The sequence below is a fragment of the Mya arenaria genome, chromosome 2 (genome assembly GCF_026914265.1).
Source record: "Mya arenaria isolate MELC-2E11 chromosome 2, ASM2691426v1".
Lineage (NCBI taxonomy): Eukaryota > Metazoa > Mollusca > Bivalvia > Myida > Myidae > Mya > Mya arenaria.
In genome coordinates, this window is record NC_069123.1 from 42,639,081 (window position 1) to 42,660,546 (window position 21,466).

The following is a 21,466-nucleotide window of genomic DNA, read 5'->3' on the forward strand; positions in this document are numbered from 1 at the left end:
TTTGACTGCACCTTGTAAATCAAATAAATGGAATGAACCTTAGTCAGAAATATTTGATATTGATGGTAATATTTTCTAAACTTGCATTTATAAAGTATCAGGGGAACCTTTCTCAGTTTTTAATCAATTTTAATAACAAAAAACTTCCACTGCCCTATGTTGTTCAGTTTGTATAGCACATTCTCCAAATTCTGGTTAACAACCTGCACAACACACTTGCCCTGGACAAAATAAAATAATAATTTATATAAAAATTTCATCAAGGCAAGTACTCTTGATTAAGTTTTATGCAGATTGGACCAGATATATTACAAAAATAATAGTTTTTTTCTCCGATTAGACCTAGTGACCTAGTTTTTGAGCTCATCTGACCTAGTTTCAAACTATTTTTTTTAAGATTTTATTGAGACAAATATTATGATTAAGTTGTTACCCTCTTTCCAAATTTGAACGTAATCGGCCAATCATAACCAATGTTTGATCCAATGATATAATTTCTCACAAAGGACTTTCAAGATTTTACCAAGATATACAATTTTTCATCACATGAGACTTAAATTTGTCCAAGACATCAACAATCTGATAAAGTTGTTCTTTTGACCTTGTGACCTAGTTTTTGATTCGATGTGAACTTCTTAAACAAGCGATCAAGGTTTCAAGGGAAACGTTCTGACCAAGTTTAAACATGATTTAACCGATCACTAATGAAATGGTTCCCGACTGTTTTTGACAGATCAACAATGCCAATACTATATCCCCCTCCCAAAACTGCCAGGGAATAATAAGTAAACTTAAGTTAAAAATATATCTTGTGAAAACTTTTATATCCCCAACCCACCATCTTCAGTCTGTATGTCACCCCTCTCAGATAGGTTGATCCACTGATACTATTGTATAGTTCTGCAGCCTAAATCATGCTGGATGGGGCTGTGTTCAGGTAGAACTGCCTGATGTTCTGTTTTCTGCAATGGCTTGAATTACAGGTCTTTGGCGCTGAAATGTACAGTTATTTCTTGGATATAATCCTAAATGCCCTACATACAATCATACAGCATTTAGAAATGTATATATGGAGCTGTTCAATTGCATATTTGAATTAAGCCAGTAATTTGATCAATCCTTACTTTAATTTGATCAAAGGATTATAAATATCTTCCATGGCCGAGAGTGTAAGATAGGTTCATTCCGACCCGAGCGTAGGGTGTTTGCGGAAACGAGGTTTACCGAGTTTCCGCAAAATACCCTGCGCGAGGTTGGGATGATACCATCTTACACGAGCGGCTATGGTAGATGCTTTTTCTCCCACCTCAGTTAAACAAAATCAAGTAAAAATGTATTTTTTGCTGGAACTCTTTTGTGCTTAGTGAAAATAATTGCGTATGGATATGCGATAGTTTGTGGTTGTCATGGATATGCGCGCAGTGATACAGTTAATGTTAATAGTAAAATCGGTCAAATCGGTCTTTCTAAATAGTTCTAAGAAGAATAAAGCATTATTTCTTAAATGGTATGTTAAAACTGTTTTATGGTGACATTTAAAGCAAGAAATAATTAATTCGCGCTCTAAATATTACCACAAGACAAGATTTCCTTGATGCTACTGACGACAGTCTTCAACATGGGAGATAATTACAATGTTGTGACCATTAAAAAGGAGTTCCATACGGGCATTTTATCTTCGCCCGTGGGCAAGATAAGTATATCTAGCATGGTTAAATTATTGGATCTACTTATCTGAGGTAACAGACATCTAAACCTCAGTGTAATCTAACTTCATACATACAAAGACTACAACTGATAATTAAAGTAAGAACAAAAGCAGTCACACTACCATATCCCACACCAAATTATAAACTGTATCAACAACCCCTTACGACCAAGGATAACAAAAAATTAATAAAGCAATAACTAAAAAAATACTGCAGCTAGATTTATGAGATTATTCTGTATAAGAAGTTTAAAGTATAAACCTTAAAAACATTTTTAGTCATGCTTTGGACAAAAAATAAGTATGATATTAACAAAGGTCAATAACTAAAAAAATACTGCACCCAGAGTGTGGCTTTCCTGACATTGTTTCCTAGAGTCAGTGTATTCTGGGCAGCATCAGAGCAGACAACTGTCCTGAGCCTACATGCAGTCATGATTGATTGGTTATTAGTTTTAAATGCAAATGTGGTAAAACTAAGCTGAACAAATGTGCACTTCGACTATACCGGTCTTGCATTTAGATATTTAATTTTGCATGAACTCTTGATACAAGGTAAAACGAATTTCAGTGCTAAAGTGAAAAAAGTCACACAAAAAGCAAACCTTTCACAGTAAATTTAGCATTACTGAACTTGACGTCAAAGATGATTGTGTGTTCTGCACCTTTGTCAGGGGAAACCCTTTTAGGTGCCGGGAATGGTGGGTATTGCCATGACTGATGTCATAGGCGTCTGACACTGTGATTGTCTCCTGCAACATGCTTCAGTGGGGCAACCAACTCAACCAGCGGATCTGAAATATTACCAAATGCAACATAAAGATAAACATTTATCAGTAACAACAAACGGTCAAAATCATTTATTCAAAATATAATAGAAGAATAAAAAAAACTTCTAAAAGTTTCTCCATCATTACTTTTTTCATTTTCAGTATCAGGTTGATTTTACTATAGTGTCAAATAAATGCAGTATCAAAGTTGACTTTTTGTGGGCACTTATATTTGTAAGACATCATAAATTTTAACATCTGAATTAATTATCCTAATGTATTTTTCACTTTGTGGTTTGCCAAACACCGGTATCACCAAAATTGCTGCGTTTGCCTTCATCATGCAATACAAAATTCTTAGCAATAAGTTTTTTCTCCAGACCTTTTCATGTGACCTCATACAAGCCATATTCCCCAATGGGTGAAAAAATCCCAAGGAATTTTAATCAAACCCCAGGTCCCCTGGTCAGGGACAAAAATCCATGTTTAATATTAGAAACTGAGAAATAAGTGTCAAGTAGACTTTTCAGATGAGAGAAGAATTTTCATTTGTTGAACTACGGTACATTTTTATGTTCCAATCAGAGAGCATGTACCATTTTAAGAGTCCTTTACATTCAGATAAAAACTTATGCCATTTAAAAAATAATGATTTATAATTATTAGGGATGCAAACGAATGGCAAAATTGATATTCGAATATTCGATAATTCTTTCGATCGAATATTCGAATATTCGTTTACCGAAATATATATTGGAAGATGTAGTAAACTACTATTATTATTCGCTTAAGTAATAGCCGGGGCAATTTGACCGTATTTGTCGTAGCGGCGGACCCCGATTTTCTCCAAATATGCCTTTGAAATTCGCAATTTTCAGGAAGAAAAAAGAATACCTTATAAACAGACAAACAACACAATCAAATAATTTCAATTCCACTGCCTTTATATGTGTAAACAATGTGAAATTAGCTGGAGTCCTAGTCAAATAGCGTTTTGCGCCAACAGAGGGTCTTTCCATAGGACAAGCAGCCTCGTTCTGAGATTGATCTTTAAATTGACTAAATGTAACTATGGAAAACCCAAACCAACTCGGGAACTAGTAAAAAAATAAAACAAAAACATATCTGGATTTGACTCATCCAGTGTTCAACAATGGAGGAAATATATCATAAAACGCTATACTATACATTTACATTTTAAAGCGCAAACATTGTATCGAAACATGGAATACAATTTAAAGCACATATATGTAACAACATTACTGTAGCACATGGCATTCATATCATCACGGCGATTTGAGCTATGTTGCCCAGCTTAATTTGCAGCCAGGACAAAACATTGGTGTTTAAACGTTAAGGCCAATTCCTAGTCAGTTATTGTAAAAGTAAGGGGACTTTTTACAGTACCCGACGATATGTCCCTTAATGACATATGACACGTGTTTAGTGTATTGTCATCACATTCACACCTCTGGCATTAGGGGCCGGTCGTTGTAAAAACAAAACAAACAAACTTTCTTTATTGAGAATTAGTATCATTACTCTTTTTCCGAATATTCCGATTTCGAATAACGATTTTGACATTCGAATACCAAACGTTTGATCGAATATTCGAATATTCGTTTGCATCCCTAATAATTATCAAGTAGACTGTATAGATTATTTGGTACATAATGCGATTAAAATAACTGATAGAAAAGGCTGTTGACATTGACATTTATCAGAAAATGACAGAATGAAACTGTTAGATAAAACAATGAGAAAATGACTTTATACATTACAAACAGGTTTATTTTTTCTGTGAATGCCATAATGAAACATGCGTATGAACTTTTACAAAAATGGTTGTATTTTGTGAAATTAACTTGCTCTTTAGAAGGTTTAAAGTCAGATAATATTATACACAAAATGTGCTTAGTATGCTTGATATGGATGGAATCTTCTTTATGTATATATTGATGAACCAAGAAACATTGTGTAACAAATAAATTCAATCAATATACATCATATAAAATCCAAAGTATGCTTATTGTCAGGTAATTTGTTCCACATAAAACTGTTTAAAGCCTGCATAAGGTATACAAGCCAAAGCTTTTCTATATAAATTATTGTAACATGAAAGTGCAAGCTAAATTTCGCTGGGCGGCATTTCCTTTTGGCAGTTTTTGTCCACCCATATATGTTTATCGGACAACTTTTCTAAATTACCTTTTGAATAACTTAGCAATATTTATGGCATTTTAATAAATGCCCGTTTTTCATTAAAACAGTGTTTGTTTTCCTTCAATCCATACTAGTTTATGCAAACATAAAACTATTTATGACGTTGTACAATTTATTTCTGTACGTCCGTGGCACGGGATTTAGACAATATCTCTGGAATTAGCCATACGGTCACTTTATCCCAGAGCCAATCAATTCTCCCCTTTTTGTGCCATGTGACGCAACAGGCCAATCAGAAGGCTTCTGAAATTCTTCTTTGTTCTCTCTGCTAAGCGCTCGCCAGTCTCTGGAATTTATTGTTACCATCACCTCCTACATTTTTCTCATTTTATGGAAGCTCTTTCCAAGGTCTACCTTATTTCTTTTCTCGGTTTTTTTCACTAACCGCCTTGTACCTTAAGATATTCCAATTGTTGTTGTAATTGTTTTGTTTTTCTGGACAACGTTTTGTATTTTCCATTGCCTTATTACTGTTCTTCCAAATGTGTTCACCAAATTTGTTAATTGCGAGATTTCATGTTGATTTGTAATTATATGTTTTTATTGTCTGACCACTTTGTTAATATATGCATCTACAGGGTGGGCGGTTTTTGTCCATCCAGATATGTTTTTCGGACAACTTTTCTAAATTACCTTTTAAATAACTTAGCAATATTTATGACATTTTAATAAATGCCTGTTTTTCATTCAAACGGTGTTTGTTTTCCTTCAATCCATACTTGTTCGACTTCCCTGTACATAATGTAACTTTGACCTTGGACAATTACATAAAAATTATAATAACATAAAAGTGCAAGCTAAATTTCAGAGTTGTGATCATCATAAATGCTTTAGACTTTAGATTTTTCAAAATTGAAAATGAAATCTTTTGTAGTATAATTTACTTACCTCCAACAGTAAGGGAAGCTGATGACAAAACATCACCACAGGCACATGTTTATTTCCCAGCATCCTGCAGTATTATGTCAGGGACTGTGAATATGCGTCCATGACAACCTTGTGGTTCCTGTTTGTCCAGACTGGTTTACTGTCCATCAGGCATTTGACTGGTTTATTCAGCTTGTTGAGCTCAAACATCTGTCTGACTGTCTTGTCCTTGTCTTGGGCTTTAGTGTCTGCTGAAATCAAACAACATATTGACTCTCTAGCAATTCTAGATTTTTCTAAAAATAGCATTTTTGGTTCATTGAAGGTCCATAATCCAGTCATGGAATGGTAGATCTAGCTGATCATAGATATTGATCTAGAACTGTACAATTTTCAGTGTGTGTATACCACGTGATAAATGACGGCATATATGCTACGTCAGAAGGCAATATTTTGCTTAAAATGAAGACTTAAATCAAAGATAACTTAACTTTTCTTTTACTACACGATTTTAAATAAAACAAAGGGCAGTCTATGCTGCTTAAAGAGCCCCGCCTTCGTTTTATTACCGAAGTTTGATAAGGTAAATAGTTTAATCAAATACTTCGGCAAACCTGTTTCCAAAATAATGTTTTGACAGTGCTCTGTCAGAAGGCCGTATTGTGAAAAGGTTTGTCGAAGTGTTTAAAAAAACTAAACTGAATCCGAGGGGTGTGGTGGTGGTTTCCCTGGGTCTGGCCTCAATAGAACCAGGTGTTTAAGTGATGAGGTTTTTGGACATGTTCCCATGTCGCTAAGGGGAAAAAATCTGGAAGGACCAGTACGTAAACATTTCCCTTTTATTGAAGGGATCTTCTGAATTGGAAGAATTTTGTAGTGGTGGAAAATTGTGCATTGGTAATGATAGTTCAATTGAGTCTAGGCCTAGGGAATGCAAGAGTAAAGTCCATTCGATTGAGAAATGGACAGATGCATTTTTGATTTACATGGCGGTGTACGTTAGTGCGTACACAGGGGAGGCACCCAATTTGATAAAATACATGTGCAATTTGCGGGAGGCAGCCATTAGGCATGGCAGGTTTGCTTGGCGTTCGTACGACGAGCAGTTCCGCCTTCGGCAAGAGGTACACAAAGCATCATGGGCGGTTATAAACCATGATTTGTGGTGGAGGTGCACGTTAGGGAGGGACGAGGATGATACTAAAGTGCAGCAGCTGGCGCAGCCACAAAGAACTGGGCGCCCATGTCTTGATTTCAATAAGGGGCAATGCGGTTGGGCTAGCTGCCGATTTGCACATGTCTGTTCCTTTTGCGGGGGCACACACCCCCTTTCAAGCTGCTTTAAGAAGCAAAACCAGTCTGGGCCCAGTCCCCCTTTTCGTCCCCCTGGCCAAAATGCCTCATTCAGAGCACGGTTTCAGAGACCAACATGGTCCAAGCCAAACAGTACAGCCACTAGACCAACCCAGTAATGTAGATATTTTGACGTTGGCCCCTTCACCAATAAATTTCACGAACTTGAGTATCGCTTTAGACTCTTACAATCATGAGCATTCCCAAATTATAAAAGATGGTTTTAAGAATGGCTTTAGTATTAATTATACTGGGCCACGACAGGCTTGGGATAGTAAAAATTTGAAGTCTGCATTGCAAAATGTTTTAATTGTACAGCAAAAAATAAACAAAGAAATATTGGCAGGTAGAATTGCTGGTCCGTTTAATGAGCGGCCCATGCCAAGGCTGCAAATTTCGCCTATTGGTTTAGTTCCCAAAAAGGCTGAAGGGGAATTTCGTTTGATTCATCACTTGTCTAGCCCAAAGGATTCCTCTATTAATGACTTTATCGATCCACAATTATGCTCAGTCCAATATACAAGTTTTGATGAGGCAATTCACATGATTCAAGACCTTGGTAAGAATTACAAACTTTTTAAAATGGATATAAAGAATGCTTTCCGAATTTTGCCTGTTAAAATTACAGATATAGAGTTGCTGGGCTTTACGTTCAACGAGAAATATTATGTAGACAAGAGTTTACCAATGGGATGTTCTATAAGTTGCAGTCATTTTGAGAAGTTTTCTTCCTTTTTGGAGTATTTTGCTAAGAGTAGAATGCCAAATGGAAAACTGATATATTATCTGGATGATTTCCTTGGTGGGGATCGCAGTCAACAAGGCTGCGCAGCCGCTATGCAGTTCTTTACTGAGTGTTTGCAATGGTTGTCGGTACCATTAGCTGATGAAAAAACGGAGGGTCCGGCTGAAATTATGGTCTTTTTGGGGTTAGAATTGGATACATGCAATATGTTGGTTAGAATTCCAAATGAAAAAATCTTGGAAATAACTGAAACAATCAAAAACATTCTCGCAAAGTCCAAAACAACGCTTAAAGCCATGCAATCGCTAATTGGTTCTTTGAATTTTTGCTGCAGGGCAATCATAGTAGGCCGCCCCTTTTGCAGGCGACTTATTAATTCAATTTGTGGGCTTACAAAACCCCATCATCATTTGCGAGTGAACAAGGGCATAAGGCTAGATCTAGAAATGTGGTTAGAGTTCTTCTCTAATTTCAATGGCGTCTCATTGTTTCATGACCGATTTTGGTCATCCAATGTGGATGAGCAATTGTATAGCGATAGTGCAGGGGGGAAAGGTTTTGGTGTCTATTTCAATGGTCAGTGGGCTTTTGCAGAATGGCCAAAGTGGTGGCATGATGAGGGAATCACACTGGACATTACCACTCTTGAGCTATTTCCGATATGGGTTGCATTGCATATTTGGGGTTTGTCTTTAAAAGGAAAGAAGATTATGTTCAATTGTGACAATATGGCAGTGGTCAATATTATTAATAGTATGACATCAAAATCGGATAGAGTTATGATTATTATTAGGCAGATGACTGTGATGTGCCTTAAGCACAATATGACTATAAAGTCTTGTCATGTGCCTGGTAGTAAGAACATTTTATGTGACGCATTGTCTCGTTTGCAGGTCGAGAAATTCAGAAGTTTAGCCCCTCAAGCAGATCCACAGCCTCAGTTAGTACCAGACTTTCTGTGGGAGATCTTCAACAGGGATTAGTAAAACTACTTGCAGCCAGCATATCTTAAAATACTGAAGCCGCTTACAAAACAGAAACAAATACCTTTAACCAATTTCTATTGGAGTTTCAGTTGTCCGCAGCTTGGCCAGTGAATTCCCAACATGTCGTGCTATTTGTTGCTTATTGTTTTGAAAAGGGGTTGGCTCCCAGCACAATTCACACATACGTAGCTGGGGTCAATCATTTTCACAAGTTAGCCGGGGGATCAGACTTATAGGCAGTTTTTATGATAAAAAAATTACTGGAGGGTTGTTTGAGACTTCGAAAGAAAAAAGATACTCGTTTACCTATTTCGATCAAAATTCTCATGAATGTCTCTGCGATACTGCCATCAGTATGTTATGACAAATTTGAAGTTAAAATGTTTAGGGCTGCGTTTTTGTTAGCATATTTTGGCTTATTTAGGGTTAGCGAAATAGTTGCGTCCTCAAATTTGGCCGGGAATAGATCTATATCATGGCGAGATGTATCAATGGGTCATGAGAATAAGCATCTCGTTATTATTTTGAGGATATCTAAAACAAGCCAATGCGGTGCACCGATAACGCTTAAAATTCCAAGGGAGACAAATGCGGAATTATGTCCTGTCCAAGCAGTTCAGGATTATCTTGCCATTAGACCAAATTTTCAGGGTCCATTCTTTTGTCATGCAAACGGGGCTCCCACAACTCGGGGGCAGTTTTCAGCAGTATTGGCAAAATCAATTGGTAGGATACTTCCAGGGTGTAAGACGATCAAATCCCATAGTTTCCGCATTGGTCGAGCGACACAACTATTTGGCATGGGCTTATCAGGGGACAAAATTAAAATGTTAGGCAGGTGGCGCTCTGACGCATATAAGAGCTACATAAGGCAATAAAGTTAATTAAATGGTTATATTTTGGTAGTATTAAAACATGAATGGTTTAAATTAAAGAATATTTCAATGTAGAATTATATTATTTATATAACTTCAGACGTTTGGTTGGTTGGTGACTCCCTTATTCATTGGGCGGGTCATTACGCTCAGGAGAATGGACGGGAAAATTTGGGGCTTCCTCATCAACTGGACTGGATGGGTGTTAGGGGGATGCATTGGGAGCAGTTCACGCACAAGATGCAATTGAAGGTCCTTTTTTCGGAGCCACCAAAGGTTATTTTCATCCATTTAGGGGGAAATGACATTGAATTATTGACAGTGTGTAGGATCATGAATAAAATTAAATCGGGGTTCCGGTACATGCGGGCTGCGTTTCCTGATTGCCAGCTCATCTGGGTGGATATTCTGCCTAGGCTTGTTTGGGCATCAGGGAGCTCGGACGACTGCAAAAGGCGCCGACTCAATAGGCATGGTCGGCTTGTAGCGTCCTCTTTAAAAGGTCACCAGGTGGGAGTGGAGATTGATAACACCACCCCAGGTTTCTTTAGGCCGGATGGTATACATCTCAGTCAAGTTGGTCTTGAGATGATGCTTGATAACCTTAAGGATGCTATAATACGGGTTTTTTCACAGTAAATAATAAACGCACGACTACTTGTCTGAGATTGGGATAAATTTTTGGGGGATAAATTTGGTGTTAAAATTTATTGTGGCGGAAAAATTCAGGCAGCTGACAGTCAACTTGGTATGCACTATGTTTCAATTTTTGGGAATAACTTGTAATAGTAACTAGGGGTTTCCCCTTTCAGAGGCTCGACTTAACGGTTGAGAGATCCAACGGCTGGGGTTACAACTGTGTTACTTCAAAATTTAAGTTTTTTGAGGAGTTGGGTTTTGCCCGGATATTTTGGTAACTCCCAGCTACTCCTTTGGCAACTTTGTATTTTTGGTAGGGATATTTGGATTGGATATAGGGATTGGAGGATGGATTTGAAATGCGGATTTGGATATAGCACTGCGGATTGCACTGTGGAATGTGCGGGATTGTGAGGAGTATGGATTTGGGAATGGGCTTGTCCCTGTAGCGTTCATTGTTTCATTTCAATAAGGCGGGTTAAGTGCATATCGGGTTGACTGTCGGTTGTCTTAGCTTTGGTAGGGCCATTAAAGAGCAGAGCCTACCTTGGGGTTTATGTTGCGGCCTATATACTCCACATATTACATTTACTTATAACCTTTTTTGATATTATTTTGATCTGTGATGGAAGAGCTAGTCATAATAAACTCTTGACCTCTCATTTGTTTGATATTAAACATGTAATAAATATTTGAACTGTTTATGAATAGTTATTTTAGCTGTGTTAAACAACAAGTCTGGATATGGTATTGTTGTTTATTATAGGTGTAACAGACGTGGCATAATACAATAATGACGATTATTTCGTCTAAAAATAATCGCTGTTATTGTTTTGATCAAGTCTACTTTCGTTTTATTGTTATGGTATTTCGGAACACCTCGGATGCCAACTTCCTTTTCCGGTTTCACACCGATCATCATATTGAACAAAATCCCACCCACCACACCCTGATTTTATAGGATATATAAATTGTACTTTATATACAAATAATGTTAGTGAATTTGGTTGTGTGCTGCCGTTTGTCATTTCTGTATTTCAGTATTTCAGTATTTCAGTAAACCTGATGAGTCTTGTCGTTATTTTGAGTTGTTGAGAGGTCAAGGGTCAGATGGTCGCGAATCATGTCAATGGCTTACCTAGAGTTCACGGTGTGACAGGCTACAAGGGACTAACATTGGGTGTCATGGCACCAGGAAATATGGAAGATGTGGCAAGGATAATCTTGGCGGTTGACTATTTCGTGAATTTGGAGGGATATTGTATTTGGCAACAGTTTTGTGTTTACTCGGCACCAGGAAATATGGAAGATGTTGCACAGACAATCTTGACTATTCGTTGTACTTGGCGAAAACAGTTTTGGGTGTACAATAATCATTGTTGTATTAATTTGTTGCATCATATTTGTCGCAACATAAATGTTAAGGAGTGCGAGCGGAAAAATTCAGGCAGCTGACAGTCAACTTGGTATGCACTTATGAATAGTTATTTTAGCTGTGTTAAACAACAAGTCTGGATATGGTATTGTTGTTTATTTTAGGTGTAACAGACGTGGCATAATACAATAACTGTTTACATCCATAAACTTTTGTATTAACTGCTTAATAATTCTCTCTTTATTACATAAGTATATAACAATTATGAATCCTGAAATCAATATTTTCATTTTCTAGATTATTCTCACATGGTCTGGGTCAGAATCGATGCCTGAACAGCAACAGCAGTTTCATCTACAGGAACCATGAAGACTCTTTTGTAGCTCTGAGGCTGGAGAGTCATGGATCACCTGGGTTACAGTTCACATTTATCGACAATGTTTCATACTGTTTGTTGTTTGGCCTATAGCTTGTCATACATAGGTCTCAACTTGAAGCCTTAGAAAAAACAGACTAATTATCTGATAAATCATTTAGCTTTTTACCTATAACGCAAAACTCTTTGTTTCAAAGTTGAGTTACAAAAAAGTCTTAAGTGAGAACAGAAGTACATATCTTTTGGATAATGACATAAGTGATAATGGTACAGACACCAAGTAACAAGTTCCAAGTAACACATAGATTAACCAGAGCTGTAAGACTATGCAGCTTAGTTTTAGAAGTGAAAACAATGATGTAATATGTGCCTGTCAAAAGCAATAAAAAATCAATTTAAAAGTAGGACCTTGATCCTAGGGTCCCCAAACACAAGCCAATGGATGTCCTCCATAAACTCTTCCTACATATCAAGTTTGGTCACAGTATGTCAACCATAACTATAGTTATTTAGTACCAAACAGTCATCTATTTTTAGTAACAGTGACCTTGACCCTAGGCAAAAGGCATTCCGATGAAAGGTCTCAATGACTTTTTCCTATATACCAAGTTTGGTCACATTATGTCAACCATTACATTAGTTATTCAGTACTAACCATTTTTCCAATTTTAGCAACAGTGAGCTTGACCTTGACCATACTCTTGGCGTCCAAAACAAAATCTCATGAAAATTTTCTTATATATTAAGTTTGGTAGCAAATTATGTCGACCCTTACTTCAGTTATTCACTACTAACTATTTTTCTTTAAATAGTAACTTTGACCTTGACCTTGATCATAGGGGCCTCAAACGCAATCCCTTGATAGGTCTCAATAAACTCTTCCCATATACCAAGTTTGGTCACTATATGTCAAAGCTAGCTAAAATAATTTGATACATAAGGTGACTTCTAGCCTGCCCGAACAATGATGCAAGTCATTTTAAGCTCTACTGGCCAAAGGCCAGAAGAGCTTATGCGATGGTAATGTGTACGTAGTATGTGCATCCGTGCGTCCGTGCGTCAGTGCAGTCGTGCGTCTGTAAACAATTGCTTGTGAACACGATACAGTCTTCAGTTTTGATTGTATCTCGATGAAACTTGTACAGTATATAGATATCCATTAGAGCTCGGTTCCTTTCGAAAACCAGCCAGATCCGTCCATAAATGCCTAGATTATAGGCCATGAAAGTTCGTGCATCCATGCAGTCGTGCGTCTGTAAACAATTGCTTGTGAACACGATACAGTCTTCAGTTTTGATTGTATCTCAATGAAACTTGTACAGTATATAGATATCCATTAGAGCTCGGTTCCTTTCGAAAACCAGCCAGATCCGTCCATAAATGCCTAGATTATAGGCCATGAAAGTTTTAAAGAAATGCTTTCTATTTTTAGCCAGGTCTGCATGAGCGAATTCTATTTTTAGCCAAGTTTACATGTACATGTAAATTCAAGTCTAGAGTTAAGGGAGACAATTTGCAAGTCTAGGATTTTGAGAGACAATTTGCTTTTTGCTTCTGCAGCTGATTTTGTGAATTACTCTGCCTTGTTCTTGTTGAAAGCCCAAAGGCCATTTTTTAGCTTTAAGTTCTGTAGTTTGCACATTCATCTTAACAAAATTGGTTGTGAATGTTTAAGTTATGCACCTGGTGTCATTACTGGCCACACCCAGGGTTCACAGGTTTGGTAAACATAAATCTGGAAAGGTTTGAAAATCTTTTTGTGTGTTCGTGCATCCATCTCAGCACAATTGATTGTGAATATTTTGTTCAAATTGATCAATGTTGTCCTAGGATGCCCTTGACTTTGACCTTTTGACCAACTTTTTTTAACTTCTAAAACTACAGAAATTTTTACTATGAGTACAGTTTTGAAAGCATTTTTTTTTTTGTCAGATGACTTTTACTTGGCACATATTAAAATAGTTCATGCAACTAATCTGCTTACAATACTTTCTGGGCTCAGATGTTGAACTGCTACGTTTTCAGGTAACCCAAACACAAAACATAAAGTATATGTCTGTTGCCTTTTGCCCATACATACATGCTCTGGATTGATATGACCACAAAAGCCATGCCAGTAGAGCATAGGCCCTTTTGGGCCTCTTGTTATAAATAGTTTTCCCTTTGAGAAAACCTGGTTAAAAATATAACAAAAGCTGTCACAGAGACAGCGCGCTTGACCATCCACCGTGTAAGGATTGAAAAGTTTTGGTGAAACATGCATGGATCATTGTTGGATTAGATTTCAATGCAATACATGATGTGCTGAGATATTTACATAAATTGAATGGAAAATATTTGAGGTGGTACCCAAATTTTAACGTTAATTCTAAGTCGAAAAAGGGGCATAATTTTGTCAAAATTCTTGTTAGAGTTACCTTCTCCTGTGTACAGGTTGGGGGCATGATTGTGAACAAGCGTGCAAAGTTTCAAAGCCAGATGTCAATGGACATTGAAAATACTTGAGGTTGTACGCAAACTTTAACATAAATTCTAAGTTGAAAAAGGGGCATAATTTTGTCAAAATGCTTGATAGAGTTACCTCCTCCTGTGTAAAGGTTTTGGCATGATGGTGAACAAGCGTGCAAAGTTTCAAAGCCAGATGTCAATGGACTTTGAAAATATTTGAAGTGGTACGCAAACTTTAACGTAAATGCTTAGTAGAAAAAGAGGCATAATTTTGTCAAAAGGCTTGATAGAGTTACCTCCTCCTGTTCATAGGTTGGGGGCATGATGGTGAACAAGTGTGCAAAGTTTCAAAGCCAGATGTATTGAAAATATTTGAGGTGGTACGCACACTTTTAACATAAATACTAAGTAGAAAAAGGGGCATAATTTTATCAAAAGGCTTGATAGAGTTACCTCCTCCTGTGTACAGGTTGGGGGCATGATGGTAAACAAGTGTGCAAAATTTCAAAGCCAGATGTCAATGGACTTTGAAAATATTTGAGGTGGTACGCAAACTTAAACATATTAAGTGGTTACGCCGACGCTGACGCTCGGGTGAATAGGATAGCTCTCCTTATTCTTCGAATAGTCGAAATGTCAAAATAAAAAATAATAAATAAAACAAGTCTATCAAGGGCCAAAATTAGTATTTAGGGTTAAAATGGAATTTTGTTACTTTATTGTAAGATGCTCATCAATAATTGTTATCTAACCTTATTATGTAATGGCCTGAACAAATGTATGAAGTATTAAGGGAATATAATGAAGGGTATTAGAGTTATTAATGAAAATGCCAACTTGCCCTAAAACTTTAACCAGACACTGACACAGACACTGATGCTGACGCTGGGGCAACTAGTAAAGCCCTCCTTATTCTTCGAATAGTCGAGCATAACATTCACCCGAAAGCGTTCATCAAACTATACAACAAGAATACACTTGTGAAAATATGACCTTTTTCTAAATTGAACTTATGAAACTAACAATGTATGTTTTCAAAACATAGCCGTTTGAGCATAAAAACTGTCTAAATAATCAATGCATATGAATTATGAGATTTGATGAACAGTAAAAGGTACCTTAAGCAATTGTTGTCAAATCTCTATATTAATTTATTCATATTTATTTGAGAATTTCACTAAGCGGCTTAAAGAATACATACAGATCCATAACATTCTTTATTCGATAAAGAGATGAATATTTGATTTCATTTACCGTGTAAACTCCCAACTCCAGTGGGTCTGACATTGGGAAGTAACGTACAATCAGCACCAATGTCAAAGAACTACATGCACAGGAATTTTACAACCACATTGGACAATAAGGCGCCCTGGAATATGAAATATAGAACATTTTGCTTTTTCAGATAAAGAACATGCATATTGTGTAATTTCATTGTAGCATATAATTATAATAATAATTCCAGTTGATTGAGCCACCATTGCAATGCTGGAGACAATGTTTGTTATTGACAACTTCTAGTGAGGATCATATAGAGTTATCTCACTTAAAAGGACTTGAACTCTACTAGGTACAGAACTACGTCAATTGCATGAACTTTTTTTAATTACTTGCCGTTTAAATTAAATTCGACTTTTCCATTTTCACAAAGCTACATGTACATTTACATGTGTACGTTCACGTCATGTTTTAAAACTTCACTGTTGTTCCTTCACGGTCACATACAGATACAGATAATTTAAAAACCTGAAATATTACTGTTTCTTGGCCTCTCAAATGTACTTCTCAAGTAATCCAACATGCAAATGCATAATGGGGCCTAATATAAGTAATCTAAGATCATACTTTAATGAATACTAGAATTCTAAACTATGTGCATAAAAGGTTTGTATGTACAATTCATGTTCTGTGCAGTGAGGAAAGTTTTTTTATAAAATATAATGCCCCGAGTCAAGGTTACGAATGAGCTGAGCTCGTTTTCTGTGCCAATAGTACCTGTGCATTGCTTCAGGAAAAGGAAGGGAGCGGTCTCTCTGTATGGTCAGCGTATTAACACACAACAATCCTTCTGTAAACCAAACTGTAATGTGACAGGACAAAGGCTCTTAAATAAGTGTGCATAAGTTTTACAATTCATTATACATCTAGACTATCCAGAAAAAGACCCCAAAAAAATCACTGGTAATTTTTCATAACAGTCAGAAACAACTTAACACTCCAGGTATGTCTGAAAATACAAGTTCCTTGTCATGTAATAAATAATCCTTTAAATCATTCCCAATAATACTAGATGCACCAGGTTTTTCATATGGGCAATTAGGAATTAATTTCTTGTAAAAGTTTGAAAAAAGCAGTAGCCTTTCTCTTTAAGTTTATGAAAAAGAGACATAACTGAAATTCATTCTAGCTATGTATTCAGTTTTGCTGCAACATTCATACTAAGTTTCATGACCATGACCCCACCACCCTCAAAATCAATTCTTAGCTTGCTCTCATAAGCTACCTTACTTGCCGAGTTTATTCACTATTATTTAATCCAAACGTAAGTTATTGGTCATACACCATATTTTTTTTTAGTAACAGTTACTTTGATTTTATATACAAAGCTAGCTCTTCACATAAGCTATGTATTTGGCAGAAACTTTTCGTTACAGTGACCTTAACCTCACCCCCTATAAGTAGCATCAAGCTGGCTCTTCATAAGCTGCCTACACACCAATTTTTGTGACAACCCATCAATCCTTATTTGTAACAGTGACCTTGATCCCCTCATTAGCAGCCCCAAAGCTGGCTTTTCATAAGCTATCTAACAAACGAGTTAGTCAATATCTATCAAGAGTAAGTAGTAACTATAATTATTGATCTGTTACAATTTTCCTATTTCAAGTTACAGAGACATTGACCTTACCCACCTAAATAGAAATTGCAAGCTAGCTCTTCACATAATATACCTACACATCAAGTTTCATCACAATCCATCAATTCTTACTAAAGTTATTGTCTTGAACCAATGTGTGACGCCAATCCAAACACATACACAGTGACAATGCATAGCGGATTCTTTCCGTCCGCATTTTCATTTACTGGTTCTTTCCTGCACCGATGTTTTTTCGCACATTTACTGTTATCTTTTTGGGTATAGGAAAATCTTTATTCTAAAGAATGACCATATTATTGTGTCAAATTATTTTTTCTCAGCAGAAGTTATATAATTGATTTTCATGGATTTTCGCCAAAATTGGCTCGTTCCAAGACAAAAGTAAAAAAGTTGTCAAAATTGTTTAATCCGTGAGAGGTAAGCTTTAAACATTTATTAAACAACTTGAGCTCATAACATCCAGTGTCATTTTAAAAGAGTTTAACTCTCTTTATAAAAATCTACTTGCATCAGTGAGCATGCAATTCAGCTATACTGTATCTGAACATCAATCTTCATCAATCCATGCTCTTCGCTTCAATTTCTCGTTTAAAATAACTTTTAAATGCAGACGGCAGTGCAGACACAGCTACTAATCATGATCAATAAACGCTTAAATGTGGTAACAGATACCTTCTTAGTCTCTAATCAGAGTCAATTCAATACAGAACAGTGTACGATGCAAGCATCTAGATGATCGAGACTACTTACTTTCTACTTAGTTTTCGTACACAAACCAGTTCGAACTTTAGTACTTTTCCCAACTTTTTCCCGATTTTAACCTATTATCACAAAATTCAAGGCATTTTCACGACCGGGAACAGACTTTTCAATATTCCCGGTAGCGTGGGAACCCTGCCAAGGGGTATCCAAACATACACATACATAAACCTAACTTAAATGATGATGTCACTCTGTGAGGTAGTCTCAGCGTATACAGAGGGAGCCCAACTGCGTAGACTCAAATGTTCCTGGTTGTCAGGTTAACGTACAGCTATATACATTAAGCTACTACGAATGATGATGTCACTCTGTGAGGCAATCTAGGAGAGTAGGACCAATGGAAAGTGGACAACAAAATGCTACTAATCCATGTTACTTAATATATTACAACAATGACTTATATTTCATATGCTTGGTCTTTTCTGAAAAGGATCAATTTCTTAGTAATTTTAATTACAGCACTTTTGTGATATGAGAACTTGAAAACTGTTGATGCGCTTTTGACATTAAAACAGAACTTTGTAGACTGTTTTCAGTACCGTATTTTCATGACAATACGGCGATCCGCTTATAAGACGACACCCTAACTTTGCCCATGAAATCTGAAACTTTTTGTTTCTACTCGCTTATAAGACGGGGTCAATTTTTTAATCAAATCTAAAATCCTTTAATTCCTCCAAATAAGTGAAAATGTTCAAGGTCAACAGACAATTATCGACTTTCCCGGTAAATTTGTTGTTTTGCTTGAAAAAATGGCGGGCAACTGTGAGCTCTCTATATGGAGGTAGGTAAATAATAAGTACACGGTCATGGGTTTTTAAAGGTTGCAGGACAGGACGTTAAGTATCGGAATTGAAATAATTTTGGTTAACCAATTAAAATCAAAAGATTGACCGTTATGTTGTTATCAATAAACCGTAATTAACATCATGAAAATAAATGGCTTCAAAAACAAAACTGCGAAAAGCCAAGGCAATGCATGAATGTGTTTGTTTAGCGACAAACAATGTTGTTCCTTGATTGGCAACAATCGTAACGGATTTAGATTAAGATTGCCATTTGTCTGCATAATCAAATTGGCAATAACGTACCTCACCATTTTAAGTTTCCAATTTACTGTTTTGATATATCTGTCAAACTAATAAAACAGACACGTGCCATGAGAAAAAATGCAGATCAAACGGTACACTGTGTGACCTCAGAGTGTTCCGGCGGTCGTGGGTTCGAGCCCCACACCGGGCGCACTTTTCCTCCCAGGTTTACTTTAGCGCAAACGAATTGTTCGCCACATAATATTTTATTTAAACTGCAAAAAAAATGACGACTGAAAAGAACTGTCCGAATTTAAAGCAAGTTGCCCATTGCAAGCAGACGAATTTTACGCCACTGGATAGTTTACCGATTTGTAAAATAATACCTTGAAAAATGACATGACATGCGTAGGAACGTATGTATGTGTTTTAATAGTAGCAGAATTATCAAGGGAATTGAAAGAAAGTCAAGATATAAGTTGTATAATAAGCCAGTTCTAAACAAAACCCACACCCGAGTCGTCGCCTCCCTTGACTTGAGTTTTTAACGCCTAAGAAAAATATTTTTATCCTGTCACCTGCATACAAATCGGTCCAATAACAAGGTGCCGTGTAAACTTTAGTTTATTAGGATAGTAGACCACGTGATGTTTATCTACAGTCAGGTGGTCATGTGACCGCGAAAACGAACTTCTTTTATATATTCTGCAATGTCAGAAGAAAAGCAGAACTGCCGTTTCAGTATCTTATCAATGGACCACTAACAGCCGACCTCAGCAATCACTCGCCCATAAAGTCCCATCATTATGCAAAATAATGACACTGGCAAAACAATCGACCTGAAATCTTCATGAGATGTGAAAATCTTACCCCACCCGCAAATGCTGGAAACTGTGAAACAGCATTCAACGATACTCGTCGATAGTTTATTCCATTTCTGTGGTGAATGACAAAATCTCACTTACAACAGAAATGAATGATCTCTTTGCCGGTGCAGTTATGATCATTCAACACTATCAACATCATTTAAATCCATTTAATATGTTGCGATTGTTTGTAAACACTCGTGATCTTTAATTTTGACCTGTGTACTGTACTCTGACTTGCGGAATAATTGTTACATCATCAGATAATGTTCAGAGACTGATCCATGCTTATGCACGTTTAAAAGTATTTTTATGTTTTGAATTGATATTGACGTATTAAAATGCAATGACTTTGAATATAAACGTACTAAAAAAGTTGAACAGTTTTACGAACTATTTTGGGGGCGATTTAAACATGGATACCGAGTGTGATGACGTCAACAGGGAAAAACAGTTGTCCCCCTTACTTTTAAAGATTCTTATTAATTTTAAGGTTTTATAGCGTTTAATTAAACAAAGTAACAGGATAAATAGAATACTAGGTTAGTGCCGTGGGTGGAGAAAGTTTATCTGGCTCGGCTGCGGATTTTATCGGGTTCGCCTTCGGCTCACCCGATAAATTCCTCCGCCTTGCCAGATAAACTTCCTCCATCCACGGCACTAACCTAGTATTCTCTATTTAACGCCTAAGAAAAATATTTTTATTTTAACGCCTAATAAAAAATACAAGTCAATAGGCTACACACAACCAACCGCTATATGAACTATTAATATATGTTCAAAGGTTAACTTTATATATCGCGTATGTCAACACAATAGTTTATGGGAATATAATCAGAAATAAATGCTTTGGAAATTACGTTTAGTTACCATATTTTGTTTTCATGGGTCCTGTTTTCATGATGATTTTGTTTTGTTTCACTCTAGACCTTCAATAAATTTACATTATTTTTTTATTTATTTCAAAATCGCAGTTTAACAAAGAAAGTAGTTTTTTCCACTACTCACTACTAAAACACATAAATCAGGAACTAATATTTAGAGTCCCTCAACTAAAGCAGCAAATACAACCTGTGGCATACGGTCCTCAAACTTAGCAAGGAGGTTTTGATTTTGAGTAGGTCAGTAGGTCATTGTGATCTAGGACACAAAAAGCTTGTTCGATTAAAAATTAGAGTGTGCTTAGTTACAAGGTCTTCACACTTGTAGGGATGTCGGTCATAACGAACCTTAAATTACACTCATACATTTAATATGAAATGGCTTAAATATTGGCTGTCATTCGGGTGAGGGGGGGGGGGGCAATAGGTGTGTGTGTGTGCGTGCGTGCATGCGGGGGTGGGGGCTATATGTTTAGTATGTATAATGTTTGAAAGCTCTTTATGTCATGCCTTTGTGATATAAGTTTAGATGAATAATAGTATCATGGTACTTCACTTGTCAGGAAGTTTGCTCTCCATACACATCATTCCAGTTTGGTACGTTGACCTTCCATATAATTATTAGTTTTTTAAATACACCCTGGGGTATGAAAAATGGAGATCTTCAGGCAAAAATTAAGCAA

At 36.5% G+C, this 21,466-nt stretch overlaps 1 long non-coding RNA gene across 1 annotated transcript; it reads right to left on the reverse strand.

Moving 5' to 3' along the window:
- Window positions 1-152: 152 nt before the first annotated feature.
- Window positions 153-20,457, reverse strand: LOC128223888 (uncharacterized). The gene is made up of 7 exons (XR_008259394.1): window positions 20,002-20,457; window positions 16,361-16,445; window positions 15,620-15,734; window positions 5,590-5,819; window positions 2,314-2,502; window positions 839-993; window positions 153-221 (listed from the first exon to the last, which is right to left on the reverse strand). It is a non-coding gene; the product is annotated as an uncharacterized LOC128223888 (long non-coding RNA).
- Window positions 20,458-21,466: the final 1,009 nt, after the last annotated feature.